This window comes from Delphinus delphis, chromosome 9, assembly GCF_949987515.2.
Source record: "Delphinus delphis chromosome 9, mDelDel1.2, whole genome shotgun sequence".
NCBI classification, from domain to species: Eukaryota; Metazoa; Chordata; class Mammalia; order Artiodactyla; family Delphinidae; genus Delphinus; species Delphinus delphis.
The window spans coordinates 65,952,461-65,965,970 of record NC_082691.1 but is presented as its reverse complement, the minus strand read 5'-3'; the positions used below and the strand labels follow the sequence as shown (position 1 = coordinate 65,965,970).

General features: G+C 46.1%; 1 long non-coding RNA gene across 1 annotated transcript in view; it reads right to left on the bottom strand.

Moving 5' to 3' along the window:
- LOC132431134 (uncharacterized) overlaps positions 1-8,409 on the bottom strand; it is an 80,346-nt gene extending 71,937 nt beyond the window's left edge. The window contains exons 1-2 of the long non-coding RNA XR_009520655.1: positions 8,219-8,409; positions 2,227-2,356 (exon numbers count right to left, since the gene is read on the bottom strand). This is a non-coding gene — a long non-coding RNA (uncharacterized lncRNA). The remainder of the gene's footprint in view (positions 1-2,226; positions 2,357-8,218) is intronic.
- Positions 8,410-13,510: the final 5,101 nt, after the last annotated feature.

Here is a 13,510-nt window from a genome sequence, read left to right as displayed (position 1 = left end):
TGCTTTAAATAGTTAATAATATTATTATTTTATTCCTCTAAATGGAGTTGAGCCATCTCTCAAATCACTGGAGTCAAGATGGAGCTTTTTAAGAAATAATGTTAGGACAACTGGGTAGCCATGTAGGAAAAATAATATTAGTAGGATATCTTACACCACACACAAGAATAAACTCCAAATGGTTGAAAGATCTTAACATAAAAAATGAAACCATACAATTACTAGAAGAAAACAGGGTGAATTTCTCTATAATCTTGGCACAGAATAAAAGTTATCTATGATTTAAAATCCAGAGGCAAGAAAAGATTGATAGATTTGATGACATAAAAACAAAAAAATTTGCATGGCAAAACACCTTGTAAACAAAGTTGAAAGACAGCTAACAAACTGGGAGAAAATATTAGTGACATGTAGCACAGACAAGGGATTAATATCCTTAATACGTAAATAACTCAGAAAAATTGAGGGACCAAAAACCAGAACACTGGGAAAGGACATAAACAGACAATTCACACAAAAAGGATATAAATGTGGTCCTCAAATGAAAAAAAACGACTAACCTCATTCAAAATTAGAAAAATGTAAATTAAAACACAGATACCATTTCTCACTTACCAGACTAACAGAAATTGAAAGGCATGATAATACATTCTCTAGGCAAGACTGTGGGTAAACAGGAACTCATGCATGGTGGGAATGCTAATTGACATGACCCCATGGAGAAATATTGGGCAATAACTAACAGAACTACATGTGTAATTACCCTTTGACCCACTACTGGGAATCTACCATGAAGATATACCTCCAACATCATGAAAATACATATGAACAAGGTTACTCAAAATAGTATTATTTGTAATTGTAAAACATTGGAAACAACCTAAATGCCTATGTATAGGAGAGTGGTTGAATAAACTGTGGTACATCCACACAATGGAGTGCTATGCAGCTATGAAAAATGAGGCAGAAAAATCTCTACAAAATGATTTGGAGTGATTCCTAAGACATACAGTTCAGGAAAAAAGCCAAGCGCCATAGAATATGTCTAGCATGAGACAGAAGGGGATAGAGCAAAATACACATGTATCTGCTCATTGGCGCAAAAGAAATATAGGAAGGATAAACCAGAAAGTAAAGAGATTGGTTACCTACAGGGCATGGATGGAAACTGGGGTGAAAGGAGGAAGGAAATGGGATGGGTGAGAAGGGATGAGGAAGAAGCATCACTTCTCTCAATATACTTTTTGTAGAACTTTGACTCTTAGAATCATGGAATGCTTCAAGTACCCCTCTCCTCCTCCACTTAAATCCAACCAGAATATGGGATTAACCCAAAAAGGAATACAAATAGCAACAAACAAACCTAACAACATTTCAGGTGAATATTATAATCACACTGAAGGTGATGGGGAAGGAAGGACCTTAACACGACTTCAGAAAACAGTATCCTGATGAATATGGTAGTAAGACCGAAGACAAATAGAACCTTATATAAATGCTGTAGCCTGGTTCGTAAAAGTGTGTCTCACAGCGCCATGGGTTGGCAATTCTGAAACTACTTTATGTGTATACTCGGATTGAACAAATATATAACTCTGTTGTGAATAATGAGAGCCATATTTCTCACTATCAGAGAAAAATATTACAAATAATGAAAGGGGAAGAGCTATAATGAAGTTGGTCGTGTTGGATTAGAATTGGCAGCATCAGTATGAAATCATGCTTTAAAATAAATCGGCTTTACTGAAGTGTAATTAACATACAATAACCTGTACATATTTAAAGTGTGCAATTTGGTAAATTTTGACATGTATACATCCATGAAACCATCACCACAGCAAGATAGTGACTATATCTATTACTTCCTCCAAATTTCTTCATACCCTTTTGTAATCCCTCCTGACCACTCTTCCCTACCCGTACTGCACCCCCATTCATAGGCAACCACTGATCTGTTTTCTGTCACTATAGATTTGTTTTTCTAGAACTTCATATAAATAAAATCATATTCCATCTGGTTTCTTTCGCTCAGCATAATTATAACAGGTATCAAATCGTTTATTCCTTTTTATTGCTGAGTAGTATTCCAGTCTCCCATGCAAAAGGCAATCATTTGTAGCATTTCCCCCCTTCTCCTTTTTTAAACCTACAAGCTCTCACTCTATGTCCCCACTCTGGCCATCGCTCTCTCATAACTCAGAAATGGAAACAGTTCACAAATCTTACCTTCAGAACTTGCAACTTTTAACTTTCCTTCAACATTTGATGAGCAGCCTGGCAAGAGGAGGTAAACAGATGTCAAAAGGTCTCTTGACCCCCTGAAGCAGGGGTGTTCTGGTAAATGTTCAACAATCAGCTATCAAAAAAAAAAAAAAAAGCCCTGATTTGTAGCATTTGCCATTTTCCATGGTATAAATACTCCTACCATGCAGATGTGAAGCTAAGACAGTGCCACTGAATGGGGTTCTGGGAAGGGATGTGTGGCACTGGCTGTGCAGGGAAGCCAGCTCCAGCACACCGCTGCCCTGAGGTCTGCTAGGATCCCTTCCATCCTCTAGAGAAGGTCAGGATTCCTGCTGATGCCAGTACTGCACGTGGAGGGGCCTGAATCTCCCATTCTCAGGGCCACCTTAGCTCTAGGGTTCTGATTCCACACAGGCTGAACCTGCTCCTCACCACACGGAAGCAGACAAGGAAACACCCATTTCTGCAGTTTCTGCAAAGAAACCCCACTCATAAAAACAATTCTCTATCAAGGTTTCAAGCAGGTATGGGGAGCACACGGGCACCTGCAGCTGGAGATTTTCCCTGGGCACTTGGAATCACTTAGCCCCAGGCTCTGTCGGCATCTTGCTGACCCTCTTTCCGTCCTTCTCTCCTCTCTGCCCCCTGCCTCCTACCCCACAGAAGGCAGCTGAGCCTCTGCTTTGTGTCCTAGCTGAGGCTCCTGCCCTTCTGGCCTTACTTCCCACCCAAAGTGTTTATAAAGGTATCTAAGCAAATAAAGACATTTCCTCTCTAAAAATAAATGTTGGTGTCTGCTATAAAAATAAGTTTAATTCTATGAGCCCACATTTTTTGCCCTCTCTGAACCTCTGTGCTCTGATCTGCAAAATGGGTACAATAATATCTACTTATAGGGTTACAGTAAATTAGAAATGAGATTATATGTATAAAGTATAGCTCCACCCCTGCAAATAGCTGGCCTCCAATAATTCTAGTCCCCTTTGACTTCCCTTCCCTTGACTTAGAGGATTGAATGGAACCTCCTTTTGTCCAAAGATAGATGATGGGGAAGCTGGCCTGGGCAGCCTTTCTGCTACCTGCAGGAAGCATTTCAGAGACTATAGGAAGGCCTGCCGGAGCTGGAAAGCTTTTCCTTCCCTGAAGCCTGAGAGCAAAGTCAGGAGAAGAGATCAGGGCAGCTTTGTCTCTCTAAGCTTATATGTAGTAAGAGGGCCTCAGACCCACAATACATGACAAAACGTTATTACTCATTCACTCCACAGCATTTGTGATCCCTTGCATTATCAAAGGCATGGGGAGAGTTGTTATTATGCAGAGTCTCTTTTTTTTTTTTTTTTAAGGCACATTCTGGGCTCTACTAGCTCTCACCGAGACAGTCCACCATACCACCTCCTACAGGGGTCAGTGAGGCACAGACTCAGGTTCAAATCCCAGCCTCACCGCTTAGCAGCTGTGTTGTCAGTTCAACTTTCTGAACATCATTTCCTCACCTTCAACTCCCCTCCCACTTTCTGCAATGCTGCATGACCATTAAAAACCACATTGCGCCTTTCTCTACCATCTATTTTGTGAATCTTCTAGAAGTTCCTTTCAGATCCTCCCTGGATAATCCAGCCTGCTTTTTAAATTCATCTGAAGCACAGAGGCCAACGCATGGCATCCAGGGAGCTGAGCAAGAAGCAAGGGAGAGTGAACAGAACACTGTTCTATCAGGAACAGAAGCCCCAGTGGCTTCAGAAGGATGGGCCAGCATGTGGGGCCAGTGCTGGATGTGTCATATCAGACCCTCCTGCAGCGCTGAGCAACCCTCAGTGGGTAGGGACTGTGTATTCCAGAGGCTCAGCTGAGTCCAATGCTGGGGGTGAGGGGGGCTGATACCGGGAATCCCAGCACCACTGGCCTGGCCTTTGCTGCTTAACAGACAAAGTAGGCTGTCAGACCCAGCTCCATTTCTCAGTACTAAGCAAACCACTCAGAGATAGATGGGTTAGCTGGCCAGATCCAGTGTTTAGGCCACCGGTTTTCAGCATAAAGGAAACTGTTCCTCAGCACAAATCATTAAGGAACTGATAACAATCTGTTGCCAAGGTAGCTATTCTTCCAAGATGCTCAAACAGAGAAATTACTCTGATTACTCAGAGAGTCAGTAGTGATGTAATTTTGAACCCAGTGGTTATCTGGCATCAAGTCAAAAAAGCCCAGCCAAAAGCCCATGCACGTTTTTTTTTCTTTGCTTGCAATTTTCCTAAGAGCCCAGGCATGGGAACCTTGTCCACACACCCCAGCCTTTACAGCCAGAGGCAGCAGCAGTATTTGTCATCATGCCTGGGAAAGAGAAGAGGTCCTTTGTGGAACAACGCAAGAAGGCTCCCATGCCAGTCTCCTCTTCCAGCTCTTGTCAATGCTCCCTGCAGAGGGGAGCCCAGAGAACAGCCTGTCAGCTCTTTTCAGGGCTGAGAAAGTCAGGCTTTCTGTCGCCTTGGCTGGGCTGAGGGACTTGGATCACTGGTCGGCAGCCCAGGATTTACACAGAGAGGAGCAAAGAGGGATGGGAAACATCAGACCTTTCACTGATTGAGAATCAGGGACCCGGAGCTGGAAGGAACCTTCCAATCACCCCACTCCCTTGACTGATGAGAAATGGAGCCCAGAGAGAGTCACACAGCTCAGCGCCGGGGGCTCCCGCCTGCCCAGAGCCAGGAGGTCTCAGTGAATCAGGCATCTAGCCCGGCGTCTCCCTTCGCCGGACAATCCACCGCATCAGCCCGGCCTCTGTCGCTCGACTCCTCAGAGCCACACTGTGATGCTCCTGACTCTGCTGTCTCCCAATAAAAGAGTGTATTCATATCCAAACTCCTTTCCCACCTCCATCCAGCCGTCCAAGCAGTCCGTCTCCAACACGGTCGCCAGCCAGTCCTTTCTAGCTCGTGTCAGTAGGGATGCAGATTCCCAGAAGAGCAACTCCAAACTCTTCAAAATATCATTTCAGATGCTGTGATCATGGAAAGAGTACAGCCGGACAAGGGCTCGAAATCCACCTCCACCACATTCTTACACTTCATATTGGTCAAGTTACTTATTTTTCTGAGCCTCAGTGACCTCATCAGTAAAACGGAGATGGTAAGATATACCAAGGAAGGTTTTAAGAACTAAATGAGAGCCTATGGAGTGCTCGCAGCATTGTGACTCTGCCTGGTGACTGACAGCTGCTTCTCTTTGGAATCTTCCATCTTACCAGGCAGGCCCAGATCTCAGTGGGTCCCTGCAGGACCCTTCACTTTGGCCATCACTGTCTGCTCTCTTTGGTGATCTTGCTGTAACTGTTTTTCAGTCCAAGTAAATGCAGTTCCTGAAATGCTTCCTGCACACCTGTGTGCAGGCCCGCGTTGAGTGCTGGGGGTGCAGCAACCACTCGACTGCAATTCCTGTCCCATGGATGCTCACGGCCCAATGGTAGGGCAGAGCAGCAACTCCACAGGGCAGAGAGGGTCATAGGTGACATACCAATACGACCTGGAGAAGTCAGAGGAGGGGTTGGGTGCTTCATGGTTTGAGTGTTATCTAAATGTCTCTCCTGTTCCAGAAGGAACCTGGTTCCCCTTCCCATGCCAGAGATCCAGGCACCTGGGCTGGGAGCAAGGATTGCTCTGTCTGGCCCCCCAGCATGGAGCCCAGGCTTGACAGTATCTGAGGGGAAGCCTGAATAGAGAACCAAAGGACCGTCAGCCATGGGCCATGCTCCCCAAACCTGCCGAGAGTCTGAGGCAGGGATTCACTTGCTTTATTGGGGGGATGCTTTCAAGCCAAGGGGAGAGAGGGAGAGAGGGAGGGTAAGGCGGGGGATATAGTCTCAGCTGGCATCTGGCTTCAGCCTTCCCAGAGGGTGCTTTGGAGTAAGAATTGCAGCACAGAGTTGACTTCACCATGAGACAGAGGCCACACTTTTGTACCTTGTTGCTGTCAGGCATTAGACGGGCTTGTGGGGGAGGCAGGTTGGACACCCCTGGGGGAGGTGGCTTCTGCCGGGCTGTGGACAACTCTGGAGGGAAGGGGGGCAGATCTGAGCCCTCAGCAGCCCACAGCTGGAGGATGGGTGCCCTGGCCACTGCCCTGTCCAACTGGAGGTTTTAGAACAGCAAAAGAAAAGAGACCCTGAAATGCTAGTGTGTCTCTGTGTGTGTGTGTGTGTGTGTGTGTGTGTGAGAGAGAGAGAGAGAGAGAGAGAGAGAGAGAGAGAGAGAGAGAGAGAGAGAGAGAGAGAGAGAGAGGAAAGAGAGAGAGAAAGAGAGCCACAGAGAAGATAGTAATTCTAACAGCTAACATTTACTGAGCTCTCAACTGTATACTTGTGCCAAGCCTTTTATAAATATACATTTTATAACTACAACCTCATTTAATCCTCTCAAAAACCTTATTAAAATATACATTTTTGTATATAAGGAAACTGAGGCTCAGAGAGGTTAAGTCAGTTGTCTAAGGGCACACAGATAGAAAGGCCAGTGCTGGGAGTTGAACTCAGATCTGGATTACTCTACAAATCAAGCTCTCAACCCCTGCCATGCTGCCTACTAAGGCTGCCAGGCCTATTTGGACAGGCAGCTTTCAAGAGGGGTCTTGGTTGGTAACACAGATGAACAGAGGCCTCAAGCAACCTTTCCAGTTCCAAAGCTGGAGTCACTCTGACTCTCCTTGCTCTCTCTTTCCTCCCAGCCATCCATGGCCAAGTCTTGTCTCATGGACCCCTTCAGCCTCCCCGTCATCTGTCCCTTCTCTCTGCCCCTGGTCCGCAGCAGCTCAGGCCCCGTTCCCCTCCTAGCTAGAACCGGACTGGCCTCTCCTACTGGGTCTCTCCTCCCGGCTCATCTCTCTCCCTTCCAGCCATGTGCACAGCCTCACCAAACTCATCTCGGAAACCCAGCTCCAATCATGTCAATTCCTTGATAAGGCCTTTCACTAACCCCCATCACCTGTTGCAGTAAGCACACTCACCTCAGCCTGGCATTCAAGGCCTCCAAGATGTGGCCCCAAATGTAACCCCAGCCTCATCTCTGCTGCAGGCAAATAGATGATTTCCCCCCATCCCTGCAGGCTCCTGTCACTGTGGGCTGCTCTCGCTCTGCTCTCACTGTGATGTGGCCGCTCCCAGGACATTCGCCTGATGAAATCTGACCATTTTAGAATTAAATGAGACTTTAGAAATTAGACAAAAGTCTAATTTTCCAGGTGAGAAAAATGAGACTCCAAAATATATATCGATACATGACGACAGCTATTACCATGAAGGTGCACTATATGTACTCAGGTAGCATGTACGTGTACACACATACACACGCTCACACACACATTCACTCAGTCTGTATCCTTCAGTTCTTGCATGCATTTCACTCTGGACCCTTGCCGCTGGGGCTGGCTGTCCCCCAGCTGGTTTAATGAGGAGCACATGGTCTTCCTGGTGAGAGGAGAGACTAAGATATGGAAGAGAAATCTCAGGAATGGAGATTGGACCACAATCATGGTCCCAGCCCTGACTGTGTATTAGAATCATCTGAGAAGCTTTTAAAATTCTCAGTGCCCAAGCTGCAACCCAGACCAATTGTACCAGAAGCCTGGGAGTGGGATCCAGACATCAGTTTTTTTGTTGTTTGTTTGTTTTTTTACAAGAAAAGAGTGTCCGCTGCTGTATAGCACAGGGAACTCCACTTCGCTGTACAGTAGAAACTAGCACAACATTGTGAAACAACTATACCCCAATTTAAAAGAAAATGGTGGAAAAAAAGTATCCAGAAACAAAAACTTCAACTTGAACAAGAAACAAGAGAACCACCAAACTCTGCATCCTGTTCTAGAAACTCAACCAACATTTTGTTTGCAAATCGTTTGTTGATCATCTACTATGTGCCTCGGATACCCAGGCCTTGAGACTGGAAGCTGGTGCCTGAGGACATGGAAATGAAAGGACACAGACTCTGACCTGAAGGAATGCCAGTCCATGGGGGCAGGTGCTCACATCAAGCAGCCAGCAAGTCCCACACCAGAGGCACGCCTGGGGAATCTGGGAAAAGAGGAAGTAATGAATACTCTTTCAGGAAAAGACTGCACAGAAGGAGTTGACTCAACCTAAGTCTTAAAAGATGAAGCTGGAGAGAAGCTTCCCAGGCCAAGGACCAGCATAACAAAGGCCCGTGGATGTGTGTTTTGCACCCTCACTGCAGGAGCAGTCAGTGCTCCAAGGTGGCTCTGCTGAAGGTTTTGACTTTTATGCACCCAAGCACCCCCATTGTGCCTTTTTAAGGACTCCTGCTTCCATTGGCTTTCTAAGGCAAACCCTGCTTATCTCCTTTCCGATTTGTATAGACTCTTCATTGCACTCTTAGCCTGCAATCTCACCTACAGCTTAACAGCTACAGGCATACCTCAGGGATATTGTGGGTTCGGTTCCAGATCACTGCAATAAGAATACCGCCATAAAGCAAGTCACGTGAATTTTTTCTTTCCTAGTGCATACAAAAGTTATGTTTACACTATAGCCAATTAAGTGTGAAATAGCACTGTGTCTTTACAAAAATACATACCTTAATTTAAAATACTTTATTGCTAAAAAAAAATACTTCGTTGCTAAAAAGTGCCATCGTCTGAGCTTTCAGTGAGTCATAAACTTTTTGCTATAGTAACAAAGATCACTGATCACAGAACACAATGAGGAAGTTTGAAATACTGTGAGAATTACCAAAATGTGACACAGACATGAAATGAACAAATGCTGTTGGAAAAATGCCGCTGATAACCTTGCTCAATGCAGGGTTGCCACAAACTTTTAACCTGTAAAATCGCAGTATCTGCAAAGCATGATATAGTGAAACAAACCAAACAAGGTATGCCTCTACTATAAAACTCTGTGTTTTCAAACAACAATCATTTTATCACAGCTTAAGATTGTGTTGCATCTGAACCGCTTTCAGCTGGTGGGTCTTCTGCTCCATGTGGTGTCCACTTAAGTCACCCAGGGGTTCATAGCTGGCAGATAGGCTGGTGTGGAGAGTCCAAGACAACTTCAGCCACAGATATGGCACTGTGGTAGAGCTGGCTGGAAGCTGGAGGGCCTAGATGTAGGCTTTCTGGCATGGCAATCCCAGAGTAGCCTGTCTTCCTACATGACTCAGGGCCCCCAGAAAGAGTCCCAAGATTGAAGAGATAGAAGCTGCCAGCGTCCAAGCCCAGGTGTTACTCCCACCAAATCAGTCACAGAGGCTGCTCAGTGTCAAGAAAGATCTTATCTCTCTGGGAAAGGAATGTCCAGGAATGCATGGATATCTTTAGTCTGCCCCAGCCTTACCCCCATTTCCAGATTAAGCTCCCCAATTTAACAGTCCTCGGTTACCCCAAAAACAGTTACAGTTGTTTCCCTTAGCCAACAGGATAAATTCCAAATTGCTTACGTTGGATCCATGGGCCTTCAACATTTGACACAAAACATCTTTCCAATGTTGGGAGACACTTCTCCAAGGGTCGCTGGCACTCCTGCACATCTTGCCAAGGCCTTGGTCTCTCTTTAACTGGTCCCAGGCTGTTTCTCCTGCTTGCGTTTGCAGCAAGCACCCTTGAGGGATGAGATACTGTCTCTCTCTCAAAGAGCAGGCTGCTGTAAGGTGGTGGGCTCTCAAGGCCCAGGATCCCTTTCCTGTGTGTCGCCCACCTGTATGGCCCCTGTGGGTCTCGGGGCTCAGAACCGATGTGACTGTGCCGACACTCTGGATCTTGCTATTGCTACAAGTAATAGAGTCCTTGGTCCCCAACTCAGGACTTGTGTGTCTTCTGTCAGCATCCACGCACTGGGGCAGGCTAACTCATCTGCTTGCAAGCAGGGAAAATCTCAACCCCTCCCAGCCCTTGGCATCCAGCACGTCACCACCACTTCCAGCTACCGCAGCCTACTTACTGCGCCCACAAACACGTAGAAAATTCCTACCTTAGACTTCTACTGCCACCCAGAATATCCATAGGTCTCTCCTCTGTCTCATTTCTTTCCACTGGCAAAGCCAAGTTGCACTTCATTACTTTTCACTCACGTCAGGTGTCTTCACAGCACTCCCCGCCTCCAGCCTCTGGTTGGTGGTTCCGGCAGCAAAGTCTGTGAAGCCCTTTGTGATCAACCCTTTCAGCTGTTAGGGCCTCGTCGCTGAGCACTCTTCACTGCAGCGAAACCAAACTTCTCTCTTTCCAGAGCACTTTCATGCTGTTCCTCTTGCCTGGAATTATCCTTCACTGTCTGTCTGACTGATTCTTCAAGGTCCAGTTCCAGAGACACTTCCCCCAGAAAGCGTCCCCTGTTGTCTAGCTAGCTCAGTTGGGGGTCCCTCCCCCTCCCCTGCCTGCTCCCCCTGCACAGCACACACGGCAGCATTAACTACCATAAGCGTTGGCTGAGTCTGCTCTTCCAGTATCGTGAGCTCCTTGGAGGCAAGAAACCAATCTTGCTCATCCCCATATCAGTGCTTAGCTGGGGTGATACTCAGAAATATTTCTTTAAAAAAGAATGAATGGGGCTTCCCTGGTGGTGCAGTGGTTGAGAGTCCGCCTGCCGATGCAGGGGACACAGGTTCGTGCCCCAGTCCGGGAAGATCCCACATATCGCGGAGCGGCTGGGCCCGTGAGCCATGGCCGCTGAGCCTGCGCGTCTGGAGCCTGTGCTCTGCAATGGGAGAGGCCACAACAGTGAGAGGCCCGCGTACTACAAAAAAAAAAAAAAAAATTCCCAGAGGACTGGTTTTCTTTATGACAGCATATATGGGGATGTCCCAGCGTTTCTCACGTGTACACCTTGAAGTTCAAGACAATATCTCCTTGTTCAGATCAATCTTAGATCACTTTGGAGTTTTTCTAGCTTTCAATTTTGTAGGTACATTATTTAAACCCCCTAAAAACCTAACCCAAGGATAGCAAGAAGAGCTATGGAGTATGTTAAATTTTATTTGGATCAATGGACAGATTTCCAACCAGCTCTGAGCACATGCTAATTTGCATTTCTATTGCTAATATAATAACCAAATCAATGTCCTAGGAGAAGAGAAGGGTACTTTTTCTCACCTCTGTCTATTCACCACCTCTGAGCAGGGGTGAATTTAGTCAAGATTCAACAAATATTTATTGAGCATCTAATAACATTCCCACCCCCAGGCACCTGGCCAGTGTCCCAGGCAGTGCATTGGCAGGGAATGGAGCTCTGCTTTTATTTGTAGGTTGGAGAGGGAGTGGAGTCCCCACTGCAGCACTGACATGCAAGCTTCCTAGCAGTTAATCAGAAAATTCTGAGAATCCAAAAACATCGTGAGCAAACATATGGATTGATGGCCTTTGACAGCTATACTTCAAATGTGGTTTGTCCCACTCTTTCTCCACCCTTCACAGCACATTTCTCCCAGAAGCAGTCTGGAACGTTCAGCAGCTCAGTTCAGAGAAGGGCTATCCACAGGCAGCACTGGAGGGTGGGAAGAGTGTAAACGGTCACTGGGCAGAGCTGTGACCCAAGCCACAAGGCAGAGGAAGAGTCCTGTGAGGAGAGAGCGGGGCTTTCTTGTCAAGTCACTTTGAATCTCTTTCCAATTCTAGTTTAGTTTCTTGAGAAAGATAGACGTCTCTGCTATTATCTCACACCCAGTGTATAAGATGGAAAACAGCAATATACCAAAGTTAGAGTCCAGTCAATTTCACCCTGATCACTGTGAGGTTCTGTGGCCTGAGACCCAAGATCTGGATGTAGCTGGTAAAATCTGGAGAAAGTGATGTTTCAGTTAAGAGCAGTAGTGTGGTTCAGGGTTAAAAATGTGGTCTTTCAAGTCAGAGAAGGACTCTAGTTCTACTTCTGCCACCTACCAATAGGATGATCATGGGTGTGCAAGTTATAGTTCCTCTTTGAGCTAATTTTTCTCATCTGTAATCAGAAACGATAAAACTACCTCTCAGAGTCATTATGCTTGCACCAAGTGATAAATTCTACCCCTCCTGAAATTCCTACTCTGCTCGACATAGCCCTCAAACATTAATGTGACCTTCCCTGATACACCCCCCAACCCCAAGAGGAGGTGTGCAGGCCTCTGACCTGCCTTCCTTTCAGGCTCCTTTATCAAACAAGGCACGTACCTGATTCCTTTCATCTCTGTATGATGGGAGGTATCGTGGCCGAACCATGATCGTTCTGCCTGACGTGCAGCAAGCCGAGATACTGAGACGCTGAGGTTTGCAGCAAAGAGAGGGTTTACTCTCAAGCCATGGCGTATTTATGAGATAAAGAATAAAGCAGCAGGGCGGTCTGAGGCGTGGAGAGCGTGGGGAGAATAGTGAAAGGTGATTGAAAAAAGGTGCGGTAATTGTCATTCTGTCCAGGTGTAACTAAGCTACAGGTTTCTGCACGTTCAAAATGGAGGCGCTTAGCACGATCTGAGGGTGGAGTTTTGGGCCCTCTGACGCCAAAAGGTCACTGAGCTGACACTCACGCATGCCCAATTGGAGGGTTGGTGGTCTTAACCGGTCTTAACCAGCTCAGCTCGAACTAGACACAGCTGACTCCACATTCCTGGAAAACAGCCCAGGCAAATATCTTATTAAGCTACGTGCTACTTGGAGGACATGCAAGTCTTTTGTAGCAACAATTAAAACAACCTTGATTAGTAAAGGCAGGTTACAGGTGAAATGGATTTAACTAATGATTACCCAGGGTTTCAGTATGTTTTCTCTCTCCTCCCACCCCTAACCAGCTAAAGATAATTTTGTCTTTTCCTACTCAGATTTTCCCTCTTCCCTACTCCATAAAGAGTTTAGACCCCACTCACCACAACTAGAGAAAGCCTGCTCGCAACAACGAAGACCCAAAGCAGCCAAAAATAAAATAAATAAAATTTAAAAAAAGAGGTTAGTCTTTACTAACCAAGTTATAAAATGTTTGTGTTAACCCTGGAAACGGGGGTAGAGAGAAACAGGCCCTGAACTGTAGGAGGAAACTAGGCATCAGAAAGAGCTCAAAGGGAATTTGACAAGTGAGATGCTCTGGAGCATCTATTATCTGCTAGGAAATAGACAAAAGAGATTTTGGAAGGGTTTGAGGAGTTAAGAATTTGTTCCCCATTAATATTCCTTAATTCCAGAGATGGTCAGGGAGAGGTCTGGACAGGGTTCTGTGTGAGAGTCAGCTTCCCCCCGCTCTCCTGTCCCAGATCTCCTGCCTTCTCAGCGAGGGTCCTGCACTTACCACATTTATGTGGCAAAAGAG